The following is a 13,270-nucleotide window of genomic DNA, read 5'->3' on the forward strand; positions in this document are numbered from 1 at the left end:
ATGCTTGCTGATTTACCTAGGGACTCATATCAACCGTAGAAATCATCAATTCACAATTTTTTATCATGATTTTTATTACTTTTACAAATAAGTCCCTAAATGATAATTTCATCAAAAATCACTTTATAAAAGTTGTTTATTTACTAACAAGGACTCATAATCTTTCATCAAACTTCATAAATCACACAAGAATGTTCATGGAGAAACCCTATACCTTGAACAGTTTTGCAAATTAGTCTCTGAGCTAGCTAGATTAAGCTACAACGATCCCGAACGCATAAAAATAATTAAAAAATTAGATCAAAACACATATAATGCAAGCTAGCAAAGTAACCGAAGCTTTAAACCTTATCCATAGCTTTTTCCTTCATGTTTTTTCGGTGGAAGAAACCAATTTAGGAAGATGGTATTTTGTTTGTTTTATTTTTACTTTAACTTATTTTATTAATTTACAAATTTAACCTTTACTTAACACCAAAATTTTATTAATACCAAGACACATATACCCACTAACCTAATTAATGTTCCAATTACCTTTTAAGTCCTCTAACTTTAAATTTTTATAACCACTTGATACCTTTAACTAATAGAACTCTACTTTTTCACTTTTTACGATTTAGTCCTTTTTACTTAATTTAGCATGCAAATGTCAAAATTTCTTAACAAAATTTTTATACTACACTATTAACATACCATAGACATTATAATGAGAATAAAATAAATATTTTCACGTCACATTAGTGGTCCCAAACCCACTATTTTGATTTCACTAAAAACAGGCTATTACAACTTTCCCCCTAAAGAAATTTTCGTCCCTGAAAATCTTACTAGAAAAGAGGTTCTGGTATTGTACTTTCATAGCTTCTTTCAATTCCCAGGTAGCGTCTTCTATTTCGTGTCGTTGCCAAAGAACTTTCACTAAATCTATGTTTTTATTTCTCAATTCTTTAACCTTTCGAGGTAGAATTCTGATCGGTTCTCCACTGTACTTCATATCAAGCTGGATCTCAACATCAACAAGTGAAATTACGTGTGAAGGGTCTAATCAATACCGTTGTAACATAGATACGTGAACTATATTGTGAATCTTTTCCAACTCAGACAGCAAAGCTAATCTGTAAGCTATTGGCCCGATTCTTTCAGTGATCTCATATGGCCCAATAAACCGTGGACTTAGCTTTCCTTTATGACCGAATCGAAGTACTTTCTTCCAGGGTGAGACTTTCAAGAATAGTTTGTCGCCGACTTTAAATTCAATGTCTTTTCTTTTCAAATCTGCATAAGATTTTTGTCGATCTGAAGTTGCTTTCAAACTGTCTCAAATTACATTATCATTTTCTTCGATTTCTCGTATTAAATCAACCCTGTGAAGCTTTTTCTCACTGAGCTCAATCCAATACAATGGAGTTCGACATTTTTGACCATCCAAAGTTCTGTATGGTGCCATCTTTGTATTGGATTGATAACTGTTGTATGCAAATTCATCTAACGGTAAAAATTTCTCCCAGTTACATTCGAACTCTAAAACACAACATTGGAGCATATCCTCGAGTATTTGAATTACTCGTTCAGACTGGCCATCAATTTGAGGATGAAACGTGGTACAAAAATGCAAACAGGTACCTAGAGCCTCATGTAAATTGCTCTAGAATCGAGATGTAAACCGCGAATCTCTATCAGAAATAATAGAAATTAGTGCCCCATCCAATCTAACAATCTCAGCAACTTATAACTCTTCTAGTCTTTCAAGTGAATAATCTGCATGCACTGGAATGAAATGCGTGGATTTTTTCAAACAACCAACGATGACCCAAACAATATCTTTCTTTCTCGGAGATAAAGGCAATCCCGATACAAAATCTATTGTAATGCTTTCCTATTTCCACTCTGGAATCATCACTGGTTGTAACAAACCTAAAGGTACCTGATGCTTGGCTTTTACTTGCTGGCAAACTAAACATCTCGATACGAACTAACAAATTTCTCGTTTCATACTTGGCCACCAATACATTTGTTTCAAATCACCATACATTTTATTCTTGCCAGGATGAACAGACAAGCTACTATTATGAGCTTCTTCTAAAATCTTCTGAAGGAGATCTGAATTTCTAAGAACACAAATTCTACCTTTAAAATATAGATTATCATCGGATCCAATTTGGAAGTTTGAATTAGGAGTCATCTGAATTTGTTTCCATTTATCTGTTAACACATCATCACTTTTCTGACCTCTACAAATCTATTGCAAAAACGTTGGTCTAGCTTTCAATTCAGCTAAAATCGAATCATCATCAGTTAACGTCAACCACATGTTTAAAGCTCGTAAAGCAAATAGATATTTTCTACTTAAAGTATCAGCAACTACATTTGCCTTTCCCAGATGATAATCAATGATCAAATTATAGTTTTTTAATAACTCGAGCCTCTACACTGTCGTAAATTCCAGTCTTTCTGTGACATCAAGTACTACAGGCTTTTATGATCTATGAAGATGTGACATTTTTCTCCGTACAAATGGTGTCGCCAAATCTTCAAAGCAAATACAATCGCTGTAAGCTTTAAATCGTGCGTTGGATAATTCTTTTCGTGCAGTTTCAACTATCTAGAAGTATATGCTTACTATCTAGAAGTATATGCTATCACTTTTCCCTCTTGCATCAATACATAGCCCAAACCATTTAATTATGCATCACTATAAATCATAAATTCTTTACCAGACTTTGGCTAAACTAATACCAGTGCCTCAGTTAATAATGCTATTAACTGATTGAAGCTTTGCTGAATTTCTCAAACCACTCAAAGTTAACATCTTTTTGTAGTAGTCTTGTCAACGATGTGGCAATCATCGAAAATCCCTTGATGAATCTTTTGTAATATCCAGCTAAATTAAGAAAACTTCTAACCATAGATACATTTCTTGGAGGATTTCAATCTATGAACAACTAAAATTTTGCTCGGATCAACTCTAATGCCCTCGGTTGAAACAACATGTCCTAGAAATCTAACTTCCCGAAGCCAAAATTCACATTTTCTAAACTTAGCGAATAATTTCTTTTCGTGCTAAGTTTGTAAAACAATTCTCAAATGTTCGGCATATTCTATCTCATTCTGTGAATCAATCAAAATATCGTCAATGAATACCATGACGAATTTGTCTACATATAGTTTGAAAATTCTGTTTATCGAATCCATAAATATTGCAGGTGCATTAGTCAAACCAAATAGCATCACAAGAAATTCATAAAGTCTGTACCTGGTCCTAGACACTATTTTTGACATATCTAAGAGTTAACCTTTCAACTGATTAGACAGATCGTCAGTACGTGGCAATGGATACTTGTTCTTGATAGTGACTTTGTTGAGCTGTCGATAGTCAATACATGATCGTATAGATCCATCCTTTTTATTAACAAATAGAACATGTGCACCCCAAGGAGAAAAACTAGGTTGAGCAAACCCCTTATTTGTCAACTCTTACAGCTGTGCTTTCAGCGCTTTCAATTCTGTAGGTGCCATTTTATAAAGAGCTATTGATATCGGAGATGTTCCTGGTACTAACTCAATAGCAAAATCAACCTTTCAGATAGGTGGTAATCTGGGTAAATCCTCTAGAAACACATTTGGATACTCACATACCACTAGAAGTGATTCTAGCTTCAACTTAGAAACTCTAGAATCAAGTATATAAGCAAGATACGCTTCACATCATTTTCTAACATACTTCTGTGCTGATATAGTCGATATAACATTAGACATACAATACAATCTATTCGATTTAATCTGAAGCTTTTCACTATTCTAGCATTTTAATACAATAAGATTTTGTCTATAGTTCTGTAACACCCCAAACCCGGCCTAGACATTATGGCTGAATCTGGCGATGTCACATTGAAGTATTTTTCGTAAAACATGATAACATTTGAAAAGCCCAATGTTTATTTAGCCTCTTTGTATGATCTAGAAAATAATTTTAAAACTTGCATCATTATAAAAAATTATTGACTTTAAAACGTTATAAATTCCAAAATCTTGTTTATCGCAGAAGCTTCCGAAACGGTTTTGCATATTCGTGGTATTTTGGTAAATCATGCATATCTTTTGAAAACCCGCATCCTACCACTAGCAGGTGTAAATCATAATAAAATAATAAAAGCCAAAATTAAAGAATAAAACTTAAAGATGCCTTTTACATAAAAATACCCAAATTAAACTACTTATAAGTTAAAAGATAAATTTTGAAGCGTAAGCTATTGTGTGTCCACCTCCGAGTCCCTCGCAGCACTGATCCATCAAGGATTGCCTGTATAGTTAATACAGTTGGGCAAGTTTATGAAAACTCAATGTGTAATCCAATATAACCAAACAATCAGAGGAACACAATTTGGGCCAAGTAGCACCAATTACGGCACTAAAATAGTATTGTAGCAAAGCTGTCAGTATAGTAGGCTTAAAGCCATCGGTAGGTCCATAGTCGTTTTGCGCGACCTATGTGACCCCATCAGTATAGTACACTTCCTCCAAACTCATATATCCCACCCTATGCAATGCAACATAATATTATACATGGATGCAACATACATATAACATGGCATGCTCAAATACAGTCATACACATCGTGGAACAAATCTGTCATTTTACCTTATCGAGGTATTACAATCATTTTACCCTACAGGAGTATTTCGGTCATTTTATCACATAAGGGAAAAATTGCCATTTTATCACATAAGGGCAAAATCATCATTTTATTACCTAAGGGAAAAATCGTCATTTTATCACCTAAGGGCAAAATCGTCATTTTATCACATAAGGGCAAAATAGTCATTTTATCACATAAGGGCAAAATCATCATTTTATCACATAAGGGTAAAATTTTCATTTTATCACATAAGGGTTTAGGTACGCTTACCGACCCAACAGAAGGTTACAGTCATCTCGGACGACCCATGCAACCTTAACAATCAATAGTGAAAATGAGCCCAAACCCCATAATGCGGGCCTATGTGGGCCTATGTGGGCCTACACGCCTGTGTTACCCACGAAGCCCAAAAATGGCCTTAACTATGCGAACTACACAATCTGGCCCAATAATCTCCATGCGTCCGTGTGATTTACCCATGTGGGTCCACGAGCCTGTGGGGCCCCCACGGCCCATTTCAATCCAGCGTGGCCCAAAATGGCCTAAGCTCATGAAATCGCTCATGGCGGCCTCTACGTTCTAACGCCCACGATTTACGTGTTCGGGATACCACACGAGCGAGCGCACGCTCGTGTAGAGTTAACAATTCGTTATTTTGGCTTTTACCGTTTTACGATTAGAGGTAGTGTGATTGCACACCTGATTACAGAATGCGCAAAAAAGACCACGAGTACTTCACCCTACAATCAATCACGAGCTTCTGTTAGTCGTTTCCCAAATGACCTATCAAAGGCCCCCACCAAAAAATTGGCTAACAGTTTACCTCTTACCTTATTAAATCAATCGCTTATGACTTGCTTACTGAAGTCGTTTGCAAGAGGTTGATAAATAGGCCTTAGGGTTCTCTGCAATCCAACCAACGATTAACAATCATCAATCAAATAAAAGTTGAACAAGACAAACAGTTGCTCGAAAACACAGAGTCCAGATTTAGGAAGGAAAAGCAATCGGCTTTTACCCACACAAGTTGAGAGTATAGACAGAATGATAGAGGCGCCCCCAATATCAGAAAACACTTGCAAAAGCCAAAAACAGAGTGGGGAGAGGTATATGCAGTAACGGTTAAAGTATTAAGATGGAAGAGTGACCAGAGGAGAGGAGAAGAATGAGGTATTCGGCAAGTGAACAAAACGGAAGAAAAGAGTCAATTAGCAACAGTCGAGGGGTCTAAGAGACAGAGATGGGAGTATTTAGCGAAAAGCATCAACACAAGAAATGGTGATTGAAGAAAACTTAATGATGGGGAAAAGAGAATGGCATTCGGTTAAGGGAAAGAAGAAGAACACGAGAGGAAATGATTTGCTTCCAGAGTACGAAAGAAGAGAAGTCGATCAAAACTAGGCTCTGTAAAAAAGAGCAACCCGAAACGTACTCGAAATGCAAAATACCTGAGTGGTCAACAATGTTCAGTCTCAACAACAAAAGAGAAAAAGAGAGACAACAAAGTTTCTAGCATAAAATCGACACCCCCAGAATAAAGTCCCAAAACACAAAAGGAAACAGAATTTCCCAAAATCAACCTTAATTCTCTCTTCATATCTCTCCTCAATTCCCTCTTACCATCCCTCCATGACCAATTCAAACTCCACTCCTCTCTGCAGTGTTTTAGTCAAACTCTACTTCTTCCTATAGCCAACAGTCAGAAATAATCTTCATTTGCACAAGCAGGGATTCAAACCTCAGACCACTAGCACACTCCACACGCCACTATCCACTAGACCAGCAGGCTCTTTATGTCATACTTTACCAAAATAAAATTATAACCCTACTGGCCAAAGATAGGGGTTTTATCCTAAAAAACCAAATTTTGTGGAAGCCAGGGTTGAACCCATGACTTCTCAGACACTTCTAGAGCATACAACCACTAAGCCGAACACACAATTGTGTCACTTCCTTGCACAATTAAATATTTATGAGCAGCTTCCCAACTACTCCCTCGCTCAAGACCTAATACTTCTAGGCCTAAATTTGGGGCGTTACAAGTTCACTATAGCATCATGCAGAGTCAACCAATCCATACCCAAAATCACATCAAACTCATCAAATGGTAGTACCCTCAAATCGGTTGGAAAGCTGCAACCTTGAATTATCAAAGGACAATTTTACAAACCTTATCAACTAATACATACTGACCTAGGGGGTTCGTTACTTTAATCACAAATTCAGCAACTCAAAAGGCAATTTCTTACTTCACAAAATTTATGTATTCATACAAATGTGTTGGTCCCAGATCAATCAAAACAATAAAATTAGTATCAAAGATAGAAAATGTACCAGTACTGACATCTGATGCTGACGCTTCCACTCGTGCATGGAGTACATAAGCTCTAGCTAGTGTTTATGCCTCGGATATCATAGTAGAGTCTTTGGTCCCACTGCGACTATATCCCGCATTTCTAGTGTTCCGTGGTGGTTTACCTCTCGCAGTTGTATTGCTCAGTCGAACATTCTGAACCTTTTCTTTGTCGGACCTCTTTAGGCAATCTCGAATAAAATGCTCATATGAACCACATTTAAAACATGCTTTGTCTTTCATCTTGCACTCACCAAAGTGTCAACGTCCATATTATTGACATTCAAGCTTGTTACTCTTAACACTGCCTATGCTCGCTACTGATGTAGCCTGAAGTTTTGAACTTGCATGTTGTTTACGTCAGTCTCTCCTTGAATAATCCATTGAAGCTGACGAATGGTTATGATATTTTTTTGATTTCTTCAACAGCATTGATATGATTTTCTCGTTGATCTCTTACCCGAATTATGAGCCTCAAAATCAGCTTTTCTTTTAGCTTTACTCAATTTTTCAGCTTTGTGTGCTCAATCGACTAGAACAACAAATCCAGAATCCCAACTAACAACTTTTTATCTTCATTCAAGCCATCTTCAAATCGTTTACACATGGCTATCTTGGTCTGTACACATTCTCGGACATTCTTGCTCAATAAGACAAATTCCCTCTTATACTCGGATACTGTCATCTGGCCTTTTTTAATCTCGAGAAACTATTTAAATTTATTGTCAAGAAACCTCTGACTTATGTGATTCTTTTAGAACTCAATCTGAAAGAATTCCCAGTCCACTCGATCTCTTGGCACAATTGAAACTAAGGTAATCCACCACTGGTAAGTTGGATCTTTTAGCAAGGATACATCACATTTCACACATTCAGCCGATGTACAAGATAATTCATCAAAAACCCTAATCATATTTTCTAACCAGAACTAGGTTTTCTCCGGATCATCTCCAGATGTAGCTCTAAATTCTTCACCCCCAAACCTTAAGGAACTACAAGAACAGGTTGGGAAACAAGTGGGGGTGGTGGTCGTTGAGCCATTGGGTTCGTTTGTACGAACATGGTAAACCACTCATTCATCATTTGGAAGAAGGCTTCCTTAGCCTCTCCTCCTCAGCCTTCAGATACAGGCCTACTGCCACTCGATGCTGCTCTATGAATGAAGGCTTGCACGTTACTTTCAACCTTATGAAAATAAGCTCAATTGGATAACGTTTTCTTTATGAAAGCATAGTTGAAAATAAGTCAGAAGTTATCACACTATCACAGGTTATATAATAGCATGAATTTCTAGACTCATACACGCTATGTTAAGTCCGAGAATCGACTAAACTATAGCTCTCATACCACTAAATGTGACACCCTTAACTTGTATCTGTTGCCAAAATAGGGTTATAGAGTATTACCTTATAAATGTAACTTAAAAACATTCAATTCCAAACATTATAATAACCATAGCATAATCCATTCATACACATGCACATTGTCCCTTAATCGAGCCCTTGAGGCCTAGGAAACACTTTAAAAATGATTTGGGACTAAATCAAAAACATTTGAAACGTTGAGGAATAAGCTAGAAAAATTCAACCTCCAGGGGTCACACGGCGGATACACACGCCCGTGTCTCAGGCTGTGTGACTTTCAAAATAGGGACACGTAACTATGTCCCAGCCAGTGTAACTCTCTGACTTAGGTCACACGGCAAAGCCACATGTCTGTGTGCTAGGCCGTGTAACATTCAAAATGTAACCTTTAAAACTTACAGGGGACACACAGTTGAAACACATGCCTGTGTGTTAGTCTATGTGGACAAGAAATAAGCCTAAATCAAGCCATTTCTTTCACCTAATTTAAGCATGTACCTATAAGCCATTTGCACATACAACCAAGACTTAATCATGCCCCAAACATGCATAATAAGACTCAAAAGACTATTTATTCATCCAACCAATATGCCATGTAGGCACCTCAAACACAACCATAAAAAATATCTAAGCATATACATATTTGTCCATAAATCAACCATACAAAACTATTTATTTCCATACCAAAACATAACACGATTGACCATATACCAAATCACGTCCTAACATACCAAATTGGTCATTCAAAACATACATCCACTTAGCCATATCAACACCAACCATTAAGGCATCAAAGTGCCGAAAGCACACCAACTATAATACCATATATACATGCCAAACATAACAACTAGATCATTAAGCACAAGTCCACTTATACATGCTATTATAACCATGACTAGAACATCAAAATCTATAGATAATATTCTTTGGAAAGTGTGAAGGTCTTCGACGAGCTTTCAAACTAATCAAGCTTCCAATAATTTATAAAACATAGGAAAGAAAACAATGTAAGCATACATTGCTTAGTAAGTTCGTAAATCATGAACATAGCTTATCATTTCAATGAAAAATCTAATAAAATAGACATGAATCAATCCAACATAGCCTGGCACAAGCGTAAGCATCATCAACAACACAAGTTAGTGCTTAAACACGTAACTTAACCAAAATTATCATATAGGAAGATAGATTTCGTGAATATACTACATTCGAATTTATACTTTCTATAAACATGGTTAATCATACTGTGATGAACATCAATTCTTACCTTTCCATAAGTTCATAATATAGTCGATGGGAACACTTATTGTTCCTTTCCTTTACATGCCCATTAACCACTTAGAATAATATCGGATACACAGGAAGCTCACACAAAGTGTTCTAACATATGGTCGAAACCATTCCTTTTCCTTTTCCTTTATGTTAATGCTCACTCAAGCCATAAATGGGTCTGCTCACACAAGCTGACAGTCGGAATGTAGCTACACGATGCCGCTCACACAAGCTGACTAGTATTTGTAAAAAATACCAGAAATCATCCATTGATAAGATATTCAGGACCAGCACCCTAATGACATGCTATTTGTATCCTATATATTGCTAAAGTTCAAATGGGGATCGATAATCGTCAAAATGTCATTGGATTTCTATCGTAACACACAAACTTACCTCAATTACAAAGACGTCGAAATAGAATCACTAATCTGAGACTTTATCTTTCCCTCGATCTAGATCTGTACGAGGCTTAACTTGAGCTAAATAAGAAAATTCAATCCATTTAATGTTCATTCTATTCAATTCAGTCTAAAATTCATACTTTTTCAAAATTATGCTTTTACCCTATTATTTTAACTTCTTTACAATTTAGCCCTTAAGCTTGAAAATAAAAATTTGTGCAATTTTATCCACATATCATGCTTGCCAATTTACCTAAGGACTCATATCAACCCATACAAATCATCAATTCATAATTTTATCATGATATTTTATTACTTTTACATTTTACAAATGAGTCCCTAAATGATAATTTCATCAAAAATCATTTTACAAAATCTACTTATTCAACGACGACTTCATAAATCATACAAGAACATTCATGGAAAAACCCTAAACCTTTAACAATTTTGCAAATTTGTCCCTAGGCTAGTTAGATTAAGCTACAACGATCCCCAAAAAAAATCATTGAAAACAGGATCAAAACACATATAATACAAGCTAGCAAAGTAACCGAAGCTTCAAACCCTATCTATGGCTTTTCTTTTCATGTGGTGGAAGAAACTAATTTAGGAAGATGACATTTTGTTTGTTTTATTTTTACTTTAACTTAATTTATTAATTTACAAATTTAAGCTTTACTTAACACCAAAATTTCATTAATACCAAGCCACTTATATTGACTAACCTCATTAATGGTCTAATTACCATTTAAGTCCTCTAACTTTAAATAGCAATTTGATACCTTTAACTAATAGAACTGTACTGTAACAGCCCGTTTTTACTGAAATCAGAACAGTAGCTTCGAGACAACAAAAATGATGTGAGCTTATTTACTTCATTATTATTTTACTATTTACAACATGTTAGTAGTATTGTATAAAAAAATTCATTATGAAATTTTACCGTTTGCATGCTTAGTTCGATAAAAAGAACTAAATTGAAGAAGGAGCAAAACTTGAGTTTTATAAACTAAAGGGATTAAATAGCTATGATATTAAATGGTTCGAGGGTTTATGTTGTAATTAAACCAAAACTTTATATAGTGGAAAAATATGGACATTAAACAGGTGGACTTTTAAGTAATAATCAAAGGTTAAAAATGTAATTAAATAAATAAATTAAGTAAAAACCAAATAAACAAAAGCTATCATCTTGCCTTTGTTATTCACCCACCAAAAATAAGCTAGGAAAAACACCATTAATGGAGTTTGAAGGTTCGACTATGTCTTATCCTTGCATGTAAGTGATTTTTAATCCTGTTTCTAACGATTTCTATGTTTTTGGAGTTTTTATAGCTTAACCTGGCTAGCCCAAGGACTAATTTGCAAAAATGTTAAAAGATTAAGGTTTGCCATGAAAGTATACATGTTTTTTGATATGTTTGATGGAATAAAAATGAACCTTTTTTGTTAGATAAACAACTTTTGTAGAGTGATTTTTGATGAATTTAACAATTAGGGATTAAATTAAAAATATGAAATATTCATGTGAAAATTATGAAATTATGAATTGTATGAGTTGCAAGGGATGCATATGAAATTCGGCTAGACTTGGATAGGGATGAAATTGCATGGATTTTAATTTACGAGATGAAAGACTAAATTGTAAAGAAACCAAAACATTTAGGGTAAAAGTGTTATTTTGAAAAAAATGATTTTTGGATTGAATTGAATAGAATGATTATTGAATGGATTGAATTTATTCATTTAGATTAAGATAGACCTCGTATGACTTTAGATCGGGGCAAAGATAAAGTTTCAGATTAATCGACTTCATATCTACGTTTTATCGTTGAGATAAGTTCGTACGTTTAAATAGCATTTTAATGTGTTGTTTTAAATGCTATCATTTTAAATTATCATATCATGTTTCGAAAAAATAATCAAATGACGTATCGATGCCCATCAAATATGAAATGGGATGGTGATGACCATCAAATATGAAAAGGGATGGTTTCGACCATCGAATATAAAAAGGGATGGTGACGACCATCAAATATGAAAAGGGATGATGACAACCATTGAATATGAAAAGGGATGATGACGACCATCGAATATGAAAAGGGATGGTAATGACCATAGAATATGAAAAGGGATGGTTTCGACCATCGTTCAACACACTTTGTGTAAGCTTAGGTAAGGGTTCGATGAAATTCACTTTTATATTATAGAAAGGTATAAAGTATGTACATTCATAATTATGGAAAGTATGAGTTCTTATGAATTATGTTTATGAAATCTATCTTATCATGTGATGATATTGTTAAGTTATGTGATTAAGCACTAATTTGTGTTGTTGATGATACTTAGGCTTGTGCCAAGCTTGCGTTGGATTGATTCATATATATTTTTAATCTTTTGCATTTAAATGGTAAGCATTGTTTATGATTTATGAACCTAATAAGCATTATATGCTTACTTTGTGTTCTTTTTCTATGTTTTATAGTTAATCAGAAGCTCGTTCGGGTTGGAAGATCTACGGAGACCTATCACACTATCCATTGGCTATATCAGTAGATTTTGATGTTTTTAAATCATGGTTATAATGGTATGTATAGATGTTTTGCACTTGACAAAATAGCCAATACATTTAGTTTGTTAAGAAGGTACTTTGATTGATGACATTTTGGCATTTTGGTGCTTGTTGACTAATGTTAAAAAGGTTAGTGATGATACGCTTTGAATGGCTCTTTTGGTATGCTTGAATATGATCTCGGTATGTGGCCATTATTGTAGGATTTTGTATGGAATTAGGTTGCAAATGTTGAGTTGATAAATGGCTAAGTTATACTTATGTTTATGTTTAATGTTATGTGAATTGAGGTGCCTTTTGGCATATTGGTTGTATGAATAGGTAGCATATTGATCTAGTTTGATTATGCATGTTTTAGGTACATTTTGAATGCTTGAAATGGGTGCAAATGGCTTGTATGTGTGTGCATGATTTGCGTGAAGGAAATGGCTTGAAAATGGCCTATTTCTTGTCTACATGGCCTAAGACACAGGATTGTGTGACACACAACCATGCGACACGGTCGTGTGTCGCCTATAAGTTTCAAAGGGTTGCAAGTCAGGCAGTTTCATGGCCTAGCATGTGAGGCCATTTTGAGAGTTACATGGCTTGGTACACGGGCGTGTGGCTTGGCCGTGTGACCCAAGTCAGAGAGTTACATGGATACGAACACGGGCTGGGACATGGCGG

The sequence above is a fragment of the Gossypium hirsutum genome, chromosome A13 (assembly GCF_007990345.1).
Source record: "Gossypium hirsutum isolate 1008001.06 chromosome A13, Gossypium_hirsutum_v2.1, whole genome shotgun sequence".
NCBI classification, from domain to species: domain Eukaryota; kingdom Viridiplantae; phylum Streptophyta; class Magnoliopsida; order Malvales; family Malvaceae; genus Gossypium; species Gossypium hirsutum.